This window comes from Pan paniscus, chromosome 3 (assembly GCF_029289425.2).
Source record: "Pan paniscus chromosome 3, NHGRI_mPanPan1-v2.0_pri, whole genome shotgun sequence".
NCBI lineage: Eukaryota > Metazoa > Chordata > Mammalia > Primates > Hominidae > Pan > Pan paniscus.
In genome coordinates, this window is record NC_073252.2 from 115,655,797 (window position 1) to 115,680,363 (window position 24,567).

At 35.4% G+C, this 24,567-nt stretch overlaps 1 long non-coding RNA gene across 1 annotated transcript in view; it reads left to right on the forward strand.

Annotated features, from left to right (window-relative positions):
* Positions 1 to 24,567, forward strand: part of LOC134730282 (uncharacterized) — a 116,377-nt gene that overhangs the window by 51,050 nt on the left and 40,760 nt on the right. The window contains exon 3 of the long non-coding RNA XR_010112013.1: positions 1,849 to 1,985. This is a non-coding gene — a long non-coding RNA (uncharacterized LOC134730282). The remainder of the gene's footprint in view (positions 1 to 1,848; positions 1,986 to 24,567) is intronic.

Consider the following 24,567-nt stretch of genomic DNA (forward strand, 5'->3'; position numbering starts at 1 on the left):
AAGGATTAAGTTCAAGAGATTTATTGTATAGTGACTACATTTGAAAACAATACATTGCATACATGAAAATGTTAAGCATTGTCTCCACACACAAAAAAGTATGTGAGGTAATGAATATGTTAATTAGCTTGATTTAGCCATTCTACAATGTATATCAAAACATCATGTTGTATACCATAAATATACAAAATTTTTATTTGCCCAATTAAAAATAAATTAATTAATTGCAAAAATATGACAGTCTGGGAGCAAATTTATCTTATCAAACTAAAGAAATTGATACATGATTTAAGGAAATATTTTCCTTTTAAAATTGATCTTATTGGTCTAAAAGTCTAAGTTCAAAAATACATCACAGTACAGAGAAAACAAATAGAGCTAGAAATCTTACAGGAAAAGAAAAAAAGAAACCGAATATGACAATAATATAATAGTATATGTCCAAATCTGTGACAAAATGAAGGTAGTGAAGAGTAAAATAATTAAATAATTATAATTTCTTAGTAAAAGAAAACATGAGTGCCACCTATTTTCTGTGTGAACTGGTGTAAAGTATATATGCTTAAGTCATATTATGGCAAACTTCTGAACCTAAAAGATGAAAAAAGAAGTTCTTCAAGCTCCCTGACAGAAAGAATAATTAATCTTCAAAATAAGAACATGAAGTAGATCCTGTCTATCCTATCTGCTACTCTGGAATTTAGAATACTTTGTATACTTATCAATGAATAAGAATGATATCTAACATATTGGAAAGAAAACACTATCTAAACAACAACAAAAACAAACTAAACTGAGACTTTATGGGGAATTTGAAAAATGGAAAGATCAATAGTAACAAATGAACATACAAACACAGACAGGATATATGTGTCTTCCTACATAAGATCATATTTTAATGGGCTGATAGTTTGTCTGGGAACATAAAATATAAAACCTAGAGCAAAACAGATCACACTGTGAGGAAAATTCTAATAGGTACTTTATATCTCCTAAAACCTAAGAGTTGGGCTAGGAGATGATCGAGATAAAAGTTTCCAAATTCTCTTTCGGATAGAGGAGAATGTAAAAGGAGAGAACAGGAGTTAGTATATTTTGAAGATCTCAACACATTTGGGTAGGAGGACTACAGGCTGGAGCAGTAGAGGGGTAATAGTGTTTTTCAGTGGTAAAAACTGTAGGCATCTTGTTTTTGAATAATGCTTTCATATATGTCTAAAAAGAACTAGGATAATGTAAGTAACTCCATATATAGTGGGGAGGCACAGGAGAGCATCTAAAGGGGATGAAGTGGGAATTGATACCATCTTGATCAAAACAAAAAATATAAGAAAAAGTGAAGAAGGAGGAAACATTCCTATTTTGCACATGAAGCCTTCCTGGAAGGTACTGAAAACCAAGAGGCAGTCTTAGGGGGTGGGTTACAGAGAAGCAATGTCTAATAGATGCCCCATCTTAGGCCTGGTAAGATGGCAATGCCCTTAATCTGAAGAACTACAGGTGAAAGACATACAGACATGAAGGCAAGGGAGCTCCGAAGAACCACAAAAATGTGACAAGCAGTGGTTATGTAATAAAGAGGGGTTATCTCTGAAAATGCAGAAAAGAGTTTTTGTTTGACATTGAAGCTTCTCCACTTTTCCAGCTTGAGCTCAAGAAGCTGGAAGTCTGTTATGCCACCTTTCCACCTTGGTCAAGCTTCCCAGCGTGGGAGAAATGAAAAAAGACAAGAAAAGTCTTATTTGACAAGTAACCATCTGATATTGGTTTCTGTTAGGTTTGGAGATGTTTAATGCCAAAACCTTTTCAAGTTTAATCATTCCAGACCATTACCTCTTCTCTTTCTAGGTCACTCCATCTAGTACCCTGACTGAAAATTATCAAAACTGAACGGGACTTAAATCCATTGGTTCTACTATCTTTTCAATGCATATTTAGTGCCTCCAGCTTTTTATCCAGTGCATACCCTGAAAAATACCTCCCAGGTAAATGTTTCTAAATACATCTTGTTTGCAATATACAAACTTAATAGGTATATCTCTTAGTAAACTAATTTACAGCTCTTTTTTTAGTGGAAAAATATATACTTATATTCCCCAAACTCAGTAAAACATTTTAAACAATGACAACAAAATATGTTCAGACAAATTTCAAGGTGCATTCCAAACATAATTGATAGAATGTTAGAATTATATATAAGTATATTGAAGATCAGTTTCTATATAAATAATATGCAAATTTAACACATTTCTACATACAAAGCAAGAGTTAATTATGGATAAGATAGGTAACAAGATAATTTGTTTCCTAAGTTAATTACATTTTAGGAAACTTTGTGGTTTTAGGGTTGACATATAATTGTTTATAATTTTTCCCTTTTATTTAATTAATTTATTTATTTAATTGGGAGACACAGTCTTGCTATGTTGCTCAGGCTAGTCTCAAACTCATGGGCTGAAGCCATCCTCCCATCTCAGCCTCTTAAAGTACTGGGATTACAGGCATGAGCCACCATGCCCAGCCCAATTTTTCCTTGTAATGAAATAAGATGTAGGCTAGCTTGGTTTGCTTTTTTGTACAAAACATCTGATTTTCAGAAATAGCTTACTATCTAAATGGGAGTTCTCACATTTCCTCACCACCTGGCACCCAATATCTAAGTTAATGCCACACATGTTAGGTTTCTATTATGGCAACATCTTCCGTTAAAGCTCAAATTTCTATGTTAGGGAAATGCTAGTTTCTGTGTTAAGAGAATGCAACATCCTTGTTTAAGGCCCAAATTTCTGTGCTAGTGGGATGCTCGTTGCTATGAAAAACATGGGGGAAGGTTTTAATGATGAAAAAAAGAAATTTTGCTGATTTTGCTATTACAACAATTACAGCCCTTGTCCTCTGGTGCTTAAGTGCCATCCCTTGGCCTCTATTATTTCAGATCCTCATCATCGCCTTTCCCAAGCTCTGTTACTACTTCTCCTAGTATAGGTTTTTAGTCTGCAGGGGAAAACACTACTGAATTTCTTAGTGATGCTGATGCCCCTCTCAAGAAGCACATTCCTGATATACCTCATGAACAATATATTATCTGGGCCCTACCAGAAATAAACCCCTCTGGTGGGTCTTGTGGCTTCACACAATACGCACTTTCCAGCAGCCATCCAAGAGCCATCAAATCAGTTAAGTTTGCATAATTCCTTTGGGTCCATGTCAGCAGGTGAATGTCACCAAAAGAGCTCACCGAAGTAAACTATCTATCCTTGTCCAATCCCATGCTAAGCCCATGCGTCCTCCATTAAGAAGCTCCAGGGGGCTGCAGAAGTTCCCAAGTGCTCTATGGTGGTTACCTAAAGATTCAAGATGCCAGGAAAGTGCCTGTTGAGATATTAGATGTCTTAGGCCCATTTTCTGCTGCTATAACAGAATACCTCAGATGAGATTATAAATTTATTTATAAAGAAAATACATTTATTTGGCTTATGGTTCTGGAAGCCAGGAAGTTCAAGAGTATGGCTTCAGCATTTGGCAAGGGCCTTTGTGCTGTGTTATCCCCTGGCAAAAAGGCAAATGAGCACAAGAAACAGAGAAAAGGGGGCAGAACTCCCATGATAACTAAGCTACTCCTAAAATAACAGCATGAATCCATTGATGAGGGCAAAGCCCTCATGATTTAATGACCTCTTAAAGATCCCACCTCTTAATAAAATGACAATGGCAATTAAATTTTGGGTTTTGGAGGCAATATTCAGACCACAGCAAAGGGAAGTCCCAACAGGATGAGGCTATGGGATATTATAATTGAAGATGTAGGGGAAATCAGCAAAGCCAGAGACCAAATAAAATTTACAACCAGCTGATAGTCTTCAAGCCATGTAGGATATGGATGGTGCCTGGTCAACAAAGAGCAATGGACAAGGTTTCTGGAAGCAATTAAGTCACTCAAAACACAGATCAAGTTGTGCACTAGCTGCCATCTCCAGCTCTGAGGCAGCTCAGAGTTCAGAGTCTGACCCTGACCCTAGCAGTGACGAGCCACAACCAAGTTGCCTAAATGGCTTTGTATGAACCAGGGTCCCTACTAACAGCTTGAGGAAATGTCATCTCTCTTACGCTCAGATACTATTCAGGAGAGGACGAAGGGAAGCTAGGACTTCAGGAGATCAGAGAGACAGATATAATTGAAACCGTCCCTATGCACTTGTAAAAATTAATCGGGGAAAGATGAAGAGAGAGAAACAAAAGTAACCAAGCTCGCAGCACACTCAACATTAATCATTAGGTCAGCTTGCTTTCTGACCTGCTTCTTCATAGTTGTTTGCTTCCTATGACCCCAGAATCACATAGCCTTTTTCACAAGATTGTAGTTCCCCTTAATCTCTCTATAGATAACAACTTGAACATTGTAAAACATTGTTTTACATTTGACATATTTTTAGATCCTGCATACCAGTGAAACTACTGACATCAGTAGTCTGAGGGACCCCATGAGAAGCTGACTCACCAAAGAATGCAGTTTTCACATTCTAATGATTTCATCCCTCTTACCCTGATCAATCAGCAGCTTCAATTATCCAGTCCCTTGTACTTCATGATCCCTGTAAAAACTCCAGCTCAGAACTCCTCAAGGAGATGGATTTGAGGGCCCCTCCCATCTCCTCACTCAGCCATCCTGCAATCATTAAACTCTTTCTCTATTGCAAACCCTACTCTCTCTGTATATTGGTCTATTACTGCACAGCAGGCATATGAACCTGTTGATCCTGTAACATGATAAACTTTGAAGGCATTGAATAAGTTACCCCAAAAGCAATCATTTAGGCTGAGAAAAAAAATCCTAAACTGGAATTTAAGGACACATTTAATCCTCATTATTCTTTTTTACTTATTAAAGAAATAGAGGTTTATCTGTAAGATTATATCCTTTATTAAAAATGAAGGAGGTTTAAAATCCTTTTGCTTTCACATTTATTCATATTCCTACTTTTCTAAACAGACTTTTCTCAAATTCTTTTGTTTGTGTTAATCTGAGAGAGGAGGCTACTGAATAAGAAGAATGAATCTATCATACTTAAATCTCTAACATCCATCCCATCCTTCTTTCACTGATTCAATCATATAGTTTTGGGACTTGATTGCAGATTCAGGAAATGGTTCCTGATTAGTAAAGCCAGTCACAGTACCCATTACCCTTGCCGGTAACTAAGAACCCAGGTCTATTATTGAGTGTTTTTCCCAACAATAGACAAATGACTTGTGCTAAATTAGAATATGGGGGCAGGGAGATTTTATTCTAAGGATGTGAAAGAGGAGATGTGTACACAAGAAGACATATAGTCCTTTGACTTATGGCAGCCATTTTATAAGCATGAGGATGAGTCTTACAAAAGCAATTAATATTGTATAATGTAAACTGAAGGGATGGAGGAATCTGGGTGCTTAATGAGATGATTGAACTGCTGACTCTAACAGACTGGAAGCCAAAACAATATCTGAACTTTTTATATTTCCTAATTGTTTAAGTCAGTTTGTATCAGGTATTTTATTATTTGAATCCAGAAGCATCCCACACCAACATAAAAGATTTATTAGGCTCATGTGGCTGGTTTATTTTGTGTTCAGTATTATCTTAAATAGATACATATTTCAATTCAGTATCAAAGAATTAACAGGAGTTAACAGGGCTTTTCTTGAAATGACTACAGTAATAATCACAGTAGTAGTCAGCCACAGATGCCACATTTTGTAATTCTCTTATAAAGATCAGTGAATTAGTCTTCAATTTATTTTTTAAATTGAGGGATAGACTGTTTTCTGGGATGAAAAACTATTATCTACTGACAAACTCACAATAATCTTCAAACCCTTCCCTCTAGTAGAACAAATTTATTAAAAGAAAATGATTATTGTATAATGATATTACTCTTATAATTTTCATTTATATTGCTTGCTAAGAACCATGACAGAAATGTTGCCTCTGAAAATGCTTCTCTGTGCAACTCATTTGCAATACATAAAACTGGGCAGAAATCATCTAGAAAGCATCGTTGATATGGTTTGGCTGTGTCCCCACCCAAATCCCCCCACATGTTGAATTCCCCACATGTTGTAGGAGAGATAATTGAATCATGGGACCAGGTCTTTCTTGTGCTGTTCTTGTGATAGTGAATAAGTCTCAAGAGATCTGATTGTTTTAAAAAGGGGAGTTTCCCTGCACAAGCTTTCTTGTCTGCTGCCATATGAGATATGCCTTTCACCTTTCACCATGATTGTGAGGCCTGTGGAACGGTAAGTCCATTAAACTTCTTTTTTTTGTAAATTGTCCAGTCTTGGGTATGTCCTATTAGCAGGGTGAAAACAGACTAATACAGTAAATTGGTACAAGTAGAGTGTGGTTGTGCTGCTGAAAAGATACCCAAAAATATGGAAGCAACTTTGGAACTGGGTAACAGGCAGAGGTTGGAACAGTTTGGAGGGCTCAGAAGAAGATAGAAAAATGTGGGAAAGTTTGGAACTCACTAGAGACTTGTTGAACGGCTTTGACCAAAATGCTAATAATGATATGGACAATGAAATCCAGGCTGAGGTGGTCTCAGATGGAGATGAGGAACTTGTTGGAAACTGAAGCAAAGGTGACTATTGTTATGCTTTAGCAAAGAAACTGGTAGCATTTTGCCCCTACCCTGGAGATTTGTGAAACTTTGAACTTGGGAGAGATGATTTAGCATATCTGGTGGAAGAAATGTCTAAGTAGTAAAGTATTCAAGAGGTGACTTGGGTGCTGTTAAAGTCATTTAGTTTTATAAGAGAAACAGCATAAAAGTTCAACAAATTTGCAGGCTGGCAATGCAATAGAAAAGAAAATCCCATTTTCTGAGGAGAAATTTATGCTGGCTGAAGAAATTTGCATAAGTAATGAGGAGCCAAATGTTAACTACCAAGACAATAGGAAAATATCTCCAGGGAATGTCAGAGGTCTTCACAGCAGCCCCTCCCAACACAGGCCTGGAGCCTAGGAGGAAACAGTGGTTTCATGGGCCAGGACCATGATCTCCATGCTGTGTGCAGTCTAGGGTCTTGGTACCCTGCATCCCAGCCACTGCAGCCCTAGCTGAAAGGGGCCAACATAGAGATTAGTCTGTGGCTTCAGAAGGTGCAAGCCTCAAGCCTTGGCAGCTTCCATGTAGTGTTGAGCCTACCAGTGCACATAAATCAAGAATTGAAATTTGGGAACCTCCACCTAGATGTCAGAGGGTGTATGGAAATGCCTGGATGTCTAGACAGAAGTTTGCTGCAGGGGTGAGTCTCTCATGGAGAACTTCTGCTAGGGCAGTGCAGAAGAGAAATGTGGGGTTAGAGCCCCCACATAGAGTCCCTCCTAAGGCACCACCTGGTGGAGCTGTGAAAAGAGGGTCACTGTCCTCCAGACCCCAGAATGGTAGATCCACTGATAGCTTGCACCGTGTACCTGGAAAAGCCACAGATACTCAATGGCAGCCTGTGAAAGCAGCCAGGAGGGAGGCTGTACCCTGCAAAGCCAGAGGGGCAGAACTGTCCAAGACCATGGGAACCCACCTCTTGCATTAGCATGACACAGATGTGAGACATGGAGTCAAAGAAAATCATTTTGGAGCTTTAAGATTTGACTGCCCAGCTGGATTTTGGTCTTGCATGGGGCCTGTAGCCCCTTCGTTTTGGCCAATTTCTCCCTGTTGGAAAGGCTGTATTTACTCACTGTCTGTACCTCCATTGTATCTAGGAAGTAACTAAATTGCTTTTGATTTTACAGGCTCATAGATGAAAGGGGCTTGCCTTGTCTCAGATGAGACTTTGGACTGTGGATTTTTGAGTTAATGCTGAGATGAGTCACATGCTTGGGTTTGAAGTATGAGGACATGAGTTTTGGGAGGGGCCGGGGGCAGAGTGATATGGTTTGGCTGTGTCCTCACCTAAATCTCGTCTTGAATTCCTACATGTTGTTGCATGGACCCAGTGGGAGGTATTTGAATCATAGGGGCAGGTCTTTCCTATGCTATTCTCATGGTAGTGAATAAGTCTCACAAAATTCGATGATTTTTCAAAGGGGGAGTTTCCCTGCTCAAGCTCTCTTCTCTAGTCTGCTACTATGTGAGATGTGCCTTTCACCTTTTGCCATGATTGTGAGGCCTCCCCAGCCATGTGGACTTGTAAGTCCATTAAAGCTCTTAAGCTCTTTCTTTTGTAAATTGCCCAGTCTCCGATACATCTTTATCAGCAGCATGAAAACAGAGTAATACAATTGTACACAGAATTTTAGAAAACAAATATAATTGAAATACCTAATTATTTTTTAAAAGTTTAAATTTTCCAACAAAGTTGGAAAAAAAAAAGAAGAAAAGAGAAAGAAAAAGAGACAATGAAAGATAAAGAGAATTACTTAGAAGATTTTGTGGGGGAGCACTAATAGAGGAAATAATGATATTTGTTTTCTGAAATGCTCCTTTATCTTAAAACAATTTATAATTTGTGGTTATTTTATTGAATAGATGTTATGTATGTTGTGAGGTGTTTGCAGACATATGTTTAGAAGATGTTTCTAAAAATGTGACTTGTACACTATGTTGTTAGCATTTTAAAATTTTTAATTCACTTATAAATATTGTATCTATTTATGGAGTAAAATACGATGTTTTGATATATGTATACATTGAAGAAAGATTAAATCAATACAATGAACATATTCATCATCTTATATTTTTGTGATGAGAATGGTTAAAATCTACTCTTTTAGCAATTTTGGATTATACAGTGCACTATTACTAACTATGGTCACCATGCTGTGCAATAGATCACTAATACTTATTCTTCCTCTCTGACACCTCTACATGCCAGGAAAGGAGTAATATGCACTCCCTGAGCTTTCTTACTTGGTTTGCACAGTGATAATCCCAGGCCAGTGATCTTTCTGGTCTTGTGTTTCTCCTGTGGAAGATGAACGACAATATGGAAAGAGGATGTGAAACCTCTATGACCCAAAATCGAGGGTGAGCACTCCCCATGATTTCCCTGGCTTGCTCCAGTGATAAAAAGCAGTTTCTCTTTTAATCATCGGTATCCGTTGTTTAAATATATACTTGAAAGAAATGTAAGATACTGCTTGTAATGTTTTGTTCACTACATCCTGTATCTAACTTATTGTGACCCATGGAAAATGACATGTCAGGCAATTGATTCAAAAAGGCAGAAATTCCAAACAAACACACTACAACGTTCTCCTATTAACACATCTCAACTCCAAATGCAGAGCCACTATTAAAGTCAAGGGCACTTTGCATTTAGATAAACCAGCTAAAGGACCAGATTTTGTTCTCCTCTATTGCTTGTTCTCACTGTTTCTCTCTCTCTCCCTTCTGTCCATTTCTACTACTTGACTTGAAAAAATAACTTTTATTTATCATATTTGACTTTAAAATGTATCTGTGTAACCAAAGCAAACTCTAGTTATAAATTCTAAAATTTTGATCTTAACTTCTAAGAACTACCTGTGCCACTCCAGTTGCTCATTCAAGATATACTTCAAAAGTACTTTAGAATGAACTATATAATCTTAAAGTTATTTGGGTGTTGAAAATAATCTTGACATGTTTAGTGTGTAGTAATATGAAAATTCCACGCACAAAGAAAGATAGATATCATGTTGAGTTTAAAAAAAAGCACAACATGTACAGATGAGAAAAGCAAGATCATTAATATGCCCTAAAGTGATATCACTGTTATTTTATATGAGTTTTAACTTATTTATGTGAGTTTTTACTTTAAATGATAAGCTAAATGAGCTCTGAATGGTTCTTTACAGGTATAAGATTGTATTATTCTGAGAACATATCAGTACAATATAAAAAGTATATTAACAGGAAGCAAAGGAATTATGAAATCTATGTGAGATCTGTAAGATAATTTGAAGTCCAGTAGGGTGAAGCTTTAGCTCTTCTGTAACTTTCTATCAACAGACTAGAATATAAACCCTGTCTTAATTTATATTTTAATAATTATTATGACATATATCTCCTTATGTTCTTTTTAAAATGGTAAATACAATGCCATACATCATTCTCCTATTTGATATCTCAAACTGTGTTTTTCATAGCCAACAAATGCTCTGAAATTTTTCTTTTGACTTATTGCTAATAATTCAGAAATCAATTTAATTTTAAATAAATTCTAATTTAATAATGCAAGAATCTCAGAACCTACTTTCATCAAGCCACTTCCTCAGTCTGAACCTCCTTTTTTCATCATTGAAATGAGAGAATGAGGATTTTGGATAAGATCGCTTTTAGAGTCTCTGTCAACACGGACATTTGATAGTTCCATGAACCAGTTAAAATATACTTGATAAAATCTTATGTTCCCTGGTGGAGAGTGGAACAAGAAGCAAATAATAGAAAAATTCCCCCAAAATTACTACATCCAGCTATCAGAGAAAACCTCATAAATGAATTTCTTAATATATAAACATTTTAAAATTTAAAGAATATAGCTATTGAATAATTTTAATTATGTAACCTACTGAAATAATTATTTTGAGGGCATTGCCATTCATCTGAAATACAATTCCCTAAAATTGCTAAGTAAAACTTATATTCCCCAAATGTTCAGGATCTTTGAAATATGCCCCTTCTTGGGAATCCATATTTTAGTAAACACTAGTCATGAACTACTGTTCATGATAAACATCATTATTTGCCACATAACAATATAAAGCTGCAAGATTTACATATGACAGATATGCTTCATACAGGTGCTTGATATATGGATATATGTTCTTTTACTGAAACACTGTAGAAAAGCAGAGAGATTCACAAAGAATGTTATAATGTTTCAAATTTTTTAAAGCTCTATAATTATCCCATTTTGGAAGGTAGTGAAAGGACAACATAAGCAGATAGTAAACAGAGACTGTCTTTAGGAATATGATTTATGATGTCCTCACTTTGAAAAATAAGTGAAGGTCATACTTTGTATATTGTTAGCTATTGAATGTGGTGTTTTAAAGTAAATAAATCAGAGACAATTTGCATTGATAAATGATTCTTGGCCACAAAATATTTTAATCCCTTTTCATTGCTAAGCTTCTTGCCCAAAAATAAGATAAAATGGTAATTTAACTCATACTTTCTTGAAAGGATCTTATGCAAAACTGAGGATCTTAGAGCCAAAAGACCAATAATAGTCAAGCACCCATTGCATCAACCTTAGGAGAAAGGGACCAGTCAGCAACAGGTCTTGTTCTAATGGCTTTGATGAGACTGCTGTGACGAACACCCACTTTTGTAGATGATAGCTTCAGAACCAGTGCAGTGGCTATGACTGCCCTATAAAATAAGCAAAAAACTTTGCAAGTCATGTTTTGAGAAGAGTCACTAGCATCATATCCTCTCAGAAAAATTTTGTAACTAGGAAAACAGAAAGATTTTACCCTATTTTGATGGAAGGATTTTACCCTTTTTTGAGAAAAGTAATGGGAGAACAGGAAAACTGGATTTTCGTATAATAACCGTTGTTTTTTATGTTTCTTATTTGGTGATTTCTGAGCTTCTCAGGCCTGTGGTTTGGTGGTTTTCATTAATTTGGGAGTATTCTTGACCATTATTATTTCAAATATTTCTTCTCCCTGTTCTCTTTTTTTTTCTTCTGTCATTCTAACTTTGTGTATGTTTTACCTTCTGATATTGTCTCACAGTTTTTGGATGTTTGGTTTTATTATTATTATTCATTCTTTTTGTGTTTCAGTGTGGGAAGTTTCTATTGTGATCTCAGCTCTCTGGTGGGTCTAAGAAATGTGTTGATTTTCAGTTTGTCCCGCTTTTTCTTGTTGGAAGGATAAGAGTGATAACTTCCAAACTCTTCACATGTCAGAGATGAAACACGAAGTTTCAAATCCTTCATTTTTGTTAGTGTTCCTGTATCTGTCTTCTGCTTTAAGAGCCCTTTTTAAGTGTTCAACTTGATCAAACTATGGATTTGAATTAGTAACTATTTTGAAACTTTTGTCTTTAATTACCCTAGTTAGTTCAGTGAGGCATTGTAGAGAGATGGCTAAGTACAGAGTGCATTTTCACAAAGTCCTAGCATTCTGCAAAAAAACACATAGAAATTAAGTGCAATTATCCGAAACTGGAGCCAATGCTGGTCACTATGTAACGATAAGCGGTGAGTTTATCAAAATGATAAATTTTGTAAATGCTCAGGCACCCAGCATTACAGTACCTAAATATATAAAGCAAATACTAATAAAACTAAAGAGAGAAATAGCACTACAATAATAGTATGAGACTTAACTCACCTACTTTTAACAATGTACAAATCCTCCAGACATAAAACTAATATGAAGAGTGGCCTTGAACTGCACTATAGGCAAATGGATCCAACGGACATATTCAGAACATTTCTCCTTTTAGCAGCACACATTCTTTTCAAGCACACACAGAACGCTGTACACTTAGATGATATGTAAGGCCACAAAACAAGTCTTAAGAAATTCAAAAAGATTGAAATAATATCAACTATCTTTTCTGACCACAATGGTATGAAACTAGAAATAAATAACAGGAGGAAAAATAGAAATCTCACAAATACATGGAAAGTAAAAATGTGCTCCTGGACAAATAATACATTAAAGAGAATACAACAACAGAAATTTAAACATATCTTGAGATAAATGAAATGGAAATACAACATACCAAAACTTATTGGAAGTGGCAAAATTACATCCAACATATCAATATTGGAAGAACTAATAATATCCATACTACCAAAAATGATTTACAGATTCACTGCAATCTCTATCAATATTCCAATATCTTTTTTCACAGATATAGAAAAAATTCTAGAATTTATATAGAACCACGAAAGACCCCAAATAGCTATAGTAATCTTGAGCAAGAAGAATAAAGATGGAGACATCACACGAACCAATTTCAAAATATACAACAAAGGTATAGTAATCAAAGCAGTATGGTATTGATATAAAACAGACATATAGACCAATGGAATAGAATAGAAAGCCAAGAAACAAGTTTATGTGTTTATGGTCAACTAATCTTCACCAAAGTTGCCAAAAACTTACGGTGAGGAACAAGTAGTCTGTTTAATAAATTGTACTGAATAAATTGAATATCCACACTCATATAAATAAATTTGGATCCTTACTTTACACTCTATACAAAAATCAACTCAAAATGCATTAAGGACTTAAACGTCAGACTTGAAACTTTAAAACTACTAGAAGAAAACAGAAAAAGAACTTCTTGGCATTCATGTAGTCAGGAATATTTTTGGATATGATCTCAAAACCACAGGTAGCAAAACCAAATATAGACAAGTGGGATTAAATAAAACTAATAGTCTTCTTTACAGTAAGAAACAATCAATGAAGTGAATACACAACCTGTAACATGGGAGAACACATCTGCAAATCATCCATCTATTACATTCTTTAGAAGATATAAATAACTCAAGTAACTGCCCAACAGGAAAATAAGTACCCCAATTTAAAAATGGGCTAAGGATCTGAGTAGAGAGTTCTCAAAAGAAGACATACAAATGATCAACAGGTACATAGAAAATGCTCAACATCAATAATCATCAGAGAAATGCAAATCAAAACCACAATGAGATATCATCTCACACCCCTGTTGCAATGGCTGTAGTCAAAAAGAGAAAAGATAGGTTTTGGCAAAGGTGTGGAGAAAAGGGAAACTTTTACACTGTTGGTAGGAATGGAAGCAGGTACAGCCATTTATAGTATGGAGAGTCCTCAAAAAAAAAATAGTACTACCATTTGCTTAAGCAATCCCACTACTGGGTACTTATCCAAAGTATGTAAAACCAATATGTCAATGAGGTATCTGCATTCACATGATTATGCAGAATTATGCACAAAAGCTAAGATATGGAATCAATCTAAGTATCTATGGATGGATTAAATTTATAAAGAAAATATGATATTATACACAATGGAATACTATTCAGCCTTAATAAAGAAGAAAATCTTGTCATTTGTGACAAACTGGATGAACCTGAGAGACATTATGCTAAGTGAAATAAGATGGGTACAAAAATGGGTACAGCACGATTTCACTCTTATGTGGAATTTAAAATAGTTGAAAGTTGAACTCATAGAAGCAGTTAATAATACAGTAGTGTGTACTAGAAATTTGCTAATAGTCTTAAATATCTCACAATGAAAAACAAAATAGCTCAATATATTATTAGGTTGATGGTGGTAATCATTTCACAATGTATATGTATGTTAAAATATCACGTACACAATATGTATAATTTTTATATCACTTATACCTCAATAAAGCTGAAACAATAGGCATTGAGGGAATTATCGCTTCCAGCATTAACAAAAATCATGTTCCTAATAACCACGTGGGTGTTAGAGAAAAATAAAATTTATTATGACCTTACCATATGAGAAAGTGAGCACCACTTTCTCCCACATTTAATCAGACTTTATTTTTTTTTTATTCAGCCCAGTAAAGTTCTTTCAGATTTATGTGACAAAAAAGTATTTTATTTTGCTTTCACTGCTGAAGTACAAATTTGATTTCAGATTCTCAGGCTTTTGAATTAGCAAACATAAAATTACTTTGGCACAATAAAACAGTTGCAACTTTTTCAGTGTTTTAGAAAATTAACAGTTTTTGCCTTCAGTTCAAAAAAAAATCAACAGATTTAGATGCATTGAAACAATACCAAAATCTATAAGATCTTAGACTATTCTCTCTTTTTTTTTGAAGTTTTTTTATTATTATACTTTAAATTCTACGGTATCTGTGCACAATGTGCAGGTTTGTTACATAGATATACATGTGCCATGTTGGTTTTCTGCATCCATTAACTCATCATTAAATTAGGTATTTCTCCTAATGTTATCCCTACCCTAGCCCCCCAGTTCCTGACAGGAGCCGGTGTGTGATGTTCCCCACCCTGTGTCCATGTGTTCTCATTGTTCAACTCCCACCTATGAGTGAGAACATGCGGTGTTTGGTTTTCTGTCCTTGTGATAGTTTGCTTAGAATGATTTTAGACTATTCTTAGAGCAATACAAATGTCCCTGTTGCCCAAAGCTGAGGTCAAAACACACTTTCTAACAGTTGTGAGATATTGTAGTATAAATGTTTATGGATATTTTAAGAAGATTCATATCGTAGTAGTAGTAGATTTTAAACCAGTCTGCAAATGTGTTTTTACTTGAACTCTGCTGAGAGTTCCAAGGGATATAATCAATAGAACTATACATAATTGAATTGCAAAGGATAAAAGAAAAGGCTGAATAACAAAATTTGATCAAAAAGAACTCTTCTTAAGGGGAAAACTTTTTAGAGTATGCTGGAAAATAAGCTTCTGAAAAGACCTTGATTACTCTTTAATCACATTAGCAATTTGGAAGCCCTATGTCTAAATGCAGGGAATGCCTTGGGCTTCCCCAGGAAAAGATTATATTGATTACTGCATCAGTCCCTGAACAGATGGATGAGGGTCACAGTACATCATGCCAGAAATCAATGCCATTTGACTCCATCATTTTCCAGACAATAAATATGTGGTTGTAACTGATGCTGTTGTTTTATTCTTTTATTTTTACATTCTAAACACAGTGCCAATTTACTAAATACACTATAATCTACTCCCAAAATACATTCATTAAAAGGAACTAATTTTTTAAAAGGCGGAGCTGCCAGTGTCAATATAGAAATTATAAAAACCCTTTTTTATTTCCATTGGAAATTCCATCTCTAGATTGCTGTAGTAAAAACCTCATAAGCAAATGAGTTGTCTCATTGTCTCTGGATAATGACATCAGGAAATGTTCCAGACAAATCTTTTCTAAAATACAATCCATCTGGTACTTGCCTAAAAGCAAACTTCAGAGAGAACCAGAATGCAGTCCAACTGCTTTCTCAAGTAGCACCCAATGGATTTCTTACATGCTCAACTGTCATGTCTGTGCTTCACTCAAGTGTGCTTTCCTATTAACAGAAATGAGAGATGTTTTATTTATGATATTTTAGCCTGTGACCTCATATGAGGCTGGAAGATTTTAGCCCCTATTCTTGTATGACTTATAAATATCTTCCTTGTAAATAATCAAGGATAAAAGTGTTCTCCTAGAAAAGAGAGTTCCTGCAGGAATTTTCGTTTTATTTTTTGAAAACGTCAATTTTCAAGTTTTAAAGACAATCAAATTAATGACTGAGAGACAGTTTTGACTTTCTATTTCTATTATCTTGTCCTTCATCTTTGAAATAATTAAAAATGAGATGCCTAAATCTTAGCATACTTTCTGCCTCCTTCATCTCTTCTTGACATCTTAGCATACTTTCTGCCCCCTTCATCTCTTCTTGAATTCTTAAAAATGTGTCTTGGCCAGGCATGGTGGCTGACACCTGTAATCCCAGCACTTTGGGAGGCCGAGGCAGGTGGATCACCTGAGGTCAGGTGTTCAAGACCAACCTGAGCAACATGGTGAAACACCGTCTCTACTAAAAATACTAAAATTAGCTGGACATGGTGGTGCATGCCTATAATTCCAGCTACTCAGGAGGCTGAGGCAGGAGAATCACTTGACCCTGGGAGGCAGAGGTTGCAGTAAGCCAAGATTGCGTCATTGCACTCCAGCCTGGGTGACACAGCGAGACTCTGTCTTAAAGAAAAAAAAAAAGTATCTCATGCTGAAAACCAAACTAGGACATAAAATATTTTAAAGAACATATAGAGGCTGGAGAAACTATCGCTAGCCCACATTTTATATATTTTACTTCATATGACTATGAATCTCTAACATCTATTTATTTAGGAAACTTAGGTCAAAAATCTATTCAAATAATCATTACATTTGAAATCAAAACAAATAAACACACTATATGAGTTTCTGCCAATCACCGATTTGCAAATATAAAATATGTAATAATTATTTAGATCATGCCTACTATGTAAAATATGTTTTGGGTTATAATAAAACTAGTAGTTATGTGTATAGGACACTTAATGCAGCAGGCACTTTCTAAGCCTTGGATGTAAATAATGCCATTTATTCTGTGAAATTTGAGACTAGTACCATAATTAACATTGTTTTGGACTAAATGTTACCCCAAAATTCATATATTGAATTTCTAACCCCTAATGTGATGGTATTAGGAGGCAAAGCCTTTGGGGCATAATTAGATCATGAAGACGGAGGCCTCGTGAATGGGATTAGTGCCTTTATATAAGAGACCCCAGAGAGCTGTATTGCCCACTTTCCACCATGTGAGGGTATAGTAAAAAGTTAGCAGTTTGCATCCTGATAGAGGGCCCTCACCAGCACTTGACTGTGCTGACTGGCACCCTGATCTCAGACATCCAGCCTCCAGAACACTAAGAAATACATTCTCATTTGCTGTCTATAAGCCACCCAGCTATACTGCTTTGTTATAGCAGCCTTACACGACACACACTGAAATTGGTACTGAGAAGTGGAGGTGCTGCTGTTGCAAATACATAAAAATGTAGAAGCAATATTGGAAATAGGTAGTGGGTAGAGGCTAGAAAAGTTTTGAGAAGCATGCTAGAAAAAGCCTAGACTACCCTGAATAAACTTTTCGACGTGATTTGCTGAGAGCTCAGAGAGAAAAAAGAAGAGCTATCACAAGAACTTCTGTCTTCCTAAAGAATACCTAAGTCGGCTGGAAGCAGTGGCTCATACCTGTTATTCCAGCACTTTGGGAAGCTGAAGCTTGAGGATCACTTGAGCCCAGGAGCTTGAGACCATCTTAGGTAACATAGGGAGACCTCATCTCTACAAAAAAAGATTTTTAAAAAATATTAGGTGTGGTAGTGCTTGTAGTCACAACTACTTGTGCGGCTGAGGCAGGAGGATCTCTTCAGAAGGTTGAAGCTGAAGTAAGTCATCGCACCATTGCACTCTAGCCTGGGTGACAAAGTAAGATCCTATCAAAAGAAAAAAAAAAAAACCCTAAGTAATCATGAACAGACTATTGCAATCTATTGGCAGAAATTTGGACAATAAATACTATTCTGATGAGGTCTCAGATGGAAATGAGGAACATGTTATTGGAATCTAGAAGAAAGGTGATCCTTCTTGTAAATTGGCAAAGAACTTGGTAAATTGCATTTGTGTTATCATGTTATGTGGGAGCTAGAATTTGCAAGTGATGAAACAATACATAGTTGAGGAGATTTTAAAGCAAAGTTTTGAAGTATTGGCTTAGTTCCTCTTGAGTGCTTATAGTAAAATGCAAGAAAAGTAAAATGATTTGAAGTGGGAATTATTTAGCTAAATATACACACACAGACACACACACACACACACAAAACAAAAACAAAATTTAAATATTTGGAAAATTCTTAGTCTATTCATATTGGAAAAAAATAAGAAAGTATGCTCACACTGAGAGTGTGGCCTAGTGACCATTTGATAAGGAAATTAGTATGACCTAATCAGTCATCACAATGAAAGCCACTCTCTATTCTTCAGGAAAGGAAGAGGAAGAATGACTCTTTGACCAAGATGATTCAGAGATCATCAAAGCTGCTGTTCACACCACCGGCCCAGAGTGTAAAGGCTAGGGTCAGGGGAGGGGTGCCAAGCTAGTTCCTCTCTGGTTCAGGTGGGCTGGGATGCCTCCAGCCCATGCATCATGGGTGGGTCCCTACAGAGAGCTACAACATGGTCTAAGCTCATGTGGGAGCAAGGCTGCCCAGACACAGGGCCACAACCCAAGTCAAGGAAAGCTTCAGAGAAGGAACCACTGCCCCACTGGGTCCAAAGGATGGAGCCAAAGGGTATTATTCTCAAGCCTTAAAGTTTAATGAAGTTTTCCCTGTTAAGTTTTACACTTACTTGGGACTGATTCCCCCCCTGCTTATTTTCCTGTTTTTCCCTTTGGAATGGGAATATCTATTTTATACATGCCCCACCATTGTATTATGAAAGCACATAACTGTTTGGTTACACGGGTTCACAGCTATAGAGAAAGTTTGCCTCAAAATAAATTATACCCTGAATCTCACCTATATCTGTTTACAATGATATTTAGATGAGACTTTGGAATTTAGACTCTAGAGTTGATGCTGGGAAAGTTAAGACTACTGAGTTTGGTGAGATGAAATAAACATGTATTGCCTGCAAGACAAACAACCTTTGGGGAATCAGGAGTGGGATGTTATGGACTGAATAACAAATGTTTTTGTCTCCTGCAAATTCATATTTTAAAATCCTAGCTCCCAGTGTGATGGTATTAGGAGGTGGAGCTTTTGGGAGATAATAAGGTCTTGAGGTCAGAGCCTTCATGAATGGGATTAGCACTCTCATTAAAGAGACTCCAGAGAACTCTTTCATCTTCTTTTCACTTTGTGAGATTCAATGAGAAATCAGTAGTCTGAGACCTAAAAGAGGGCTCTCACTAGAACTGAACCACACTGGCACTCTGATCTCAGAATCCTAGCCTCCAGGACTGTGAGAAATAAACTGTTGTTTGTAGGCCACTCAGTCCATAGCACTTTGCTATAGTAGCCCAAACTGACTAAGAAAACCCCTAATCTATATATATTAAAATTAGGATCCAAAAGGCTAAAAATATCTGTCCAATTCACCATAACCGGTATGTTATGAAAATAGGGTCCTTTTGGACACAGGTGCTTTGAAGAGTAAATAAATAAGCTTAAATTCCACCCTTTGGTTTAAAATTTCATTCCCAAGTTATGTGAATTTATTCACTAAATTACAGATAATGTTTAATAATTCCCATCAGATGCTGAAATCTCTTGAGTAATTTATTTGAGTCCTTTGAACTGTTATAAATTTCAATGTTATTTATTTCTACAAAGTTCATACACTCCTATTCAACCTATCTTTGCTTATTTTTCTAAACTTTTACAAGAGAATCCCATTTCTGTTTGACTCACTTGATTTTAGTTTCTTTACCTGAGATCTGTTTCCCAGGCAGAGCACTACAGCCTCTACTTTCCAGCTCTAGAAATCACTAGATAACTGGGATGATAGATGACCCTTAAGTACCCACAAAGAAAATGTCAAGCTATTCCTTCATTGTTGAAGCTGTTGAAAATTGTTGAAGTTGAAACTAGGAGCTTGGTTTATAGCAAATGCACTTGTTAAAATGTCCCTTTTACATTCCTGCTCTCAAGCACACACTCTGAGTTTGCTGCTTGACAGTCTTCCTTTGAGTGTCCTCAGCAAAACTAGGAAACTCATTGCAGAACAGAGGCTGACCATGGGGTGTAAGAGAAAGTGCAACAAGGATGGGGAGACAGTTACACCGTGTCTCTACAGAGGGAGGAGAGAAAATAAAATAGCAATAAATAATCCTATATGGAAGGAAGATCTTGTTTAAGGACTTCATTTGATTTGCAGTATAGAAAAAGAGTAAAAAAATAGTACTTGCATTAATAGATCTCCTTCATAAGCATGGTGCTATTGTGTATTAAAGAATTACATTTTCTATGCCAGCTTTTGTATTATTGGGAATATAAAGTTTGTATTATTATTTGTTATTATACAGAATTAAAATAGACCTTCCTTACAAATGTACAGTGACAATGGCATATCTGATAGAAACACAGTGACTTATGAACTCTGAGGCCTCTAATATGCTGTCCAATAGAGACAAATTATTTATCAGGTAGCAATAGTAACAGTAGTCTTAGCAGGGGTAGATGTTGTCATTTCAAGGTTTGGTCTATGAACCCACATTCACATTCCCTGAAAATGATTTTCATTTAGATTTGCCAGCTTTGGAGTTGTTTTTTTCTTTAATGTACGAAAATGTGTAACATAAGTCAGAGAAGGGTTTTATGTCCTGTCCTGATAGAGATGCTGGTGTGTACTAAAATGAGTTTTGGTAGCATTACTAAATGAAATGAATAGAACTCTTGATATCAAATCTGTCCAAGTAGTTAAACAATAGTTAAACAGTGATATTGCAATTTATTTATGATAGAACGTTGTAAAATATATTTCTCCAGAATTTCCTCAGAACATTCTTTGGTTGATTTTTTTCTAATTTGTTTATTATTTCCTAGTATAGTTTCCATTGAGCATTTCTTCTTCAAAGTCCAAATATTTTAAAAATTATGTATTTATAAACAATATTTAAAATGTTCCTCGTTAGTCATGAAATTAATTTTCTAGTATATAGTTATTAACCAGCATTTACACTCTTTCCATAAACACCCTGGATGATTAAAAGAAAATGATGGATTATAAATTGGTTTTTAGTGCTTATAAATTTCATAAGATATAAGAGGTTATATAGCTGGTCTTTGTTTAGTATCCACTTTTATAATATCATTTTAATATTTAACAAAGAAATAATGCTTATGAAAATATTATTGTATCATTTATATTTTGATGTTATGGTCAGCTCCAACACTACTCACCTTTCTTCACCCTCAAATGCTTCCTTCGGAACCTAACATTATATTCAACTTCTGGATCCTAAAGTACTCATCACCTAATATACATACCATAGTTTTACTCTCAGATTTTCACTTTATAATAAATTATCCAAATTCTAGATTTGCTGCTTTATGACTTTTTGTGCATTATTTCAAGGATGAATGTTAATATGGCCATAAAAAAACAAAGAACATATTTTAAAATTATGTTGTATCTGTCCCACAATACCATACTGTGCCTCAGGAGGTGAGAGCTCAATGAATGTTTTTTTAAATAGCCAAAATATATTTTTAGCCAGCAACATGCTGGCTAGCGTTTTTCTAAATCAATTCTCTTCCCCCGAAAAAACAGAGACTCATTGATGTAAAAGGCTTATCCAAATGATAAATATGACAGTTCTACAGGGAAAAACAACACACTGATTAACAATTTAAAAATCAATCATGAAGCCAAATACTCCCTTCCTGGTATTAAAGAGATCTATGTGATCATAGCAACAACAACAACAAAAAATCTGTTTGGTCCTAAAGATTTTGAAATCCCTGCAGCCCAGAAGTTCATTTAACAGCGCATGTATGTGTCCTATGGGTGCCTTTGTACAACAAAAACACTGAATCAATTATTTCAGTTCTGTATGATTCAGCCTCACTCATGAAGCTGTGGCCTAAGTTTCCTTCTGTTTTCCTCCTGAACAAAAGTAATTCCTTCAACAGAAAAGAATCATATTTTCAATTTATTTTTTTCTAAGTATTAAAAAAAAGTATTGATGCAGCCAAATTGCTACCTAGAACTTTTTTAAATTATAAAAAATATTTTATCTTCAAGTTTAAAATACATCTAACAATTGGTCACTCATGTAATTCTTTTTCTTTTTGTCTATTTTAAGAACTGAATGTATAGTACTCATTAAAATTCCTCACTTGTCAACCCTAGGAAAGAAGTTAATTAATTTTAAATCTAATTTCTGAAATGGAAGAAAGGAGTAGGGCAAAGAATAAGAAAGTAGAAGAAATAGAAGAATAAGAAAGTAATTCTTTCAATGGCTTATTTTAATAATATTTTAATGTAAGTTGCTTCTGGCATAGTAAAACCCAGGGACATCAAAATCATGACAGAAAAAAAAATGTCACTAAAGAAATTGAGAATAGTATCGAAAATTTTATCTGACATGTTATTGATTTGTTGTTTGTTTGTTTGTTTTGGTTTTCATTTTCAGTTTTGGAGAGTTTGGGGTTTTGTTTCATTTTTGCTGTAGGTTGTATTGAAACAACCATAGCCACTAACGAGAGGAAAAATAATTTCTGTCTTCTGATTGAGTATTGAGGCAAGTGGGGGAAAAGCAAGTACCTTTTTCACTAGGTGACAGGAGAGAGGGGCAAGGGAAGGGGTAACTGCCACTTATAACTAAAATACACTGAACTAAACCAGCAGAGAACTTTGTAACCCCTGCATCAGGGACTGCTTCATCAACAGAGATAAGTGAGCAGAGCAAAATAGCACTGAGCAATGCATGGGAATGAATAGCTAATGAAGAATTCCAGCTTGCAAGCATTCTTCATTCAGGGACAGTGGCACCTGTGCATATGTGTGTAATCGAAAAATTGTTCTTAGAGCTATACATCATGCTTATTGATTGGTATAAAGTAGTATATATATAAATTCATATCTACCAGTTTCAAAATAAGTTATCTTTTGATATAATATGACTACAGTGCTTACAAGTTGTGCATCAGTGCCAACTTACAAAAAAAGAGTTTCTCTCAAGTTTTTAAGAAAACCAAAAATAAAAGTCAATTTTACATGTAAACACAGTTTAAGGGAGTTATCTCTTTTCTTCTACCATTTTTGCTTTAACAAGTGAAAATAATAGTTTTCTCTGTTTTATTAAATTCATACATAGTTATATAATTATATTCGTAAGTAAACATATAAAGGTGATTGTTGTACCTCTGTTTCTCAATTATCAACTCATAAAAAGCCTAACAATATTGGCTTGGGCAATCAAAGCCAGCCACTGTTATAAAGCAGGTATCAGCCAACATTTCCTTCTGTAGCACCTATCACATTCTAACATAATATTGGACTTATTTATGTGTTTATTGTGTATTTCTCTTCTTAGAAGGTAATCCCCTAAAGGTCAGGTTTCTTATTTATATTTATTGAGAAGATGGCATTTTCATTTCCTCAAACAGTACCTGTTATATAAATATTTGTTGAAGAAATATTTAAAAGAATGTCTAAGAAACTTTTGAAGGTTATTCATAAATATGTCTACCATGACTGGCAGAAGTTCTTATGTGTTCTAATATATCAATCAGTTTTCACACTGCTATAAAGATATTACTCGAGACTGGGTAATTTATAAAGAAAGGAGGTTTAATTTACTCACAGTTCCCCATGGCTGGGAGGACTCAGGAGACTTACAATCATGGCAGAAGTTGAGGGAAAAGCAAGCAACTTCTGCACTAGGTGGCAGGAGGGAGGGGCGAGTGCAGGGAAAACCACCACTTACAAACCATCAGATCTCATGAGAACTCCTCACTATCACAAAAACAGCATGGCGGAAATTGGCCCCATGATTCAATCATTTCCCATCAGGTCCCTCCTTGACATGTGGGATTACAATTCAAGATGAGATTTGGTTGGTACAAAAAGCCAAACCATAAAATCTAGTTACTTTCTGACTCAATTTTGCTAAAACAGTTAAATTATTAATAATTTCAAATTGCTCCATTCAGCCTTAATTCTTACCTTGTCAAAGAGTAGCCTTTGTGTTGTTCTCCCTAGAAATTTTACAGAGAAAATGACAAATAGAATCATTGAAAAAGTATTTATTGGAAAATACATGATACATAGCAATTAATATTCCTCCTGCAGTGTGGATCTGCCATACAAGCTGGGAGGCCCTATGTCAATATCTAACACATGGTTAGATGCAGCAAGGCTCTTAAGTTGGCCCCCACACCTGCAATAAAGCTGAAATTGGGGAGTTATTTGTATTCATAGATATAGCAGTAAATGGCCATTTTCTTTTCAATGTGCATACCCATGAGATTCCATGTTACTGTATTTTTTATTTTATATTAAGTTTTTCATTTTTAATT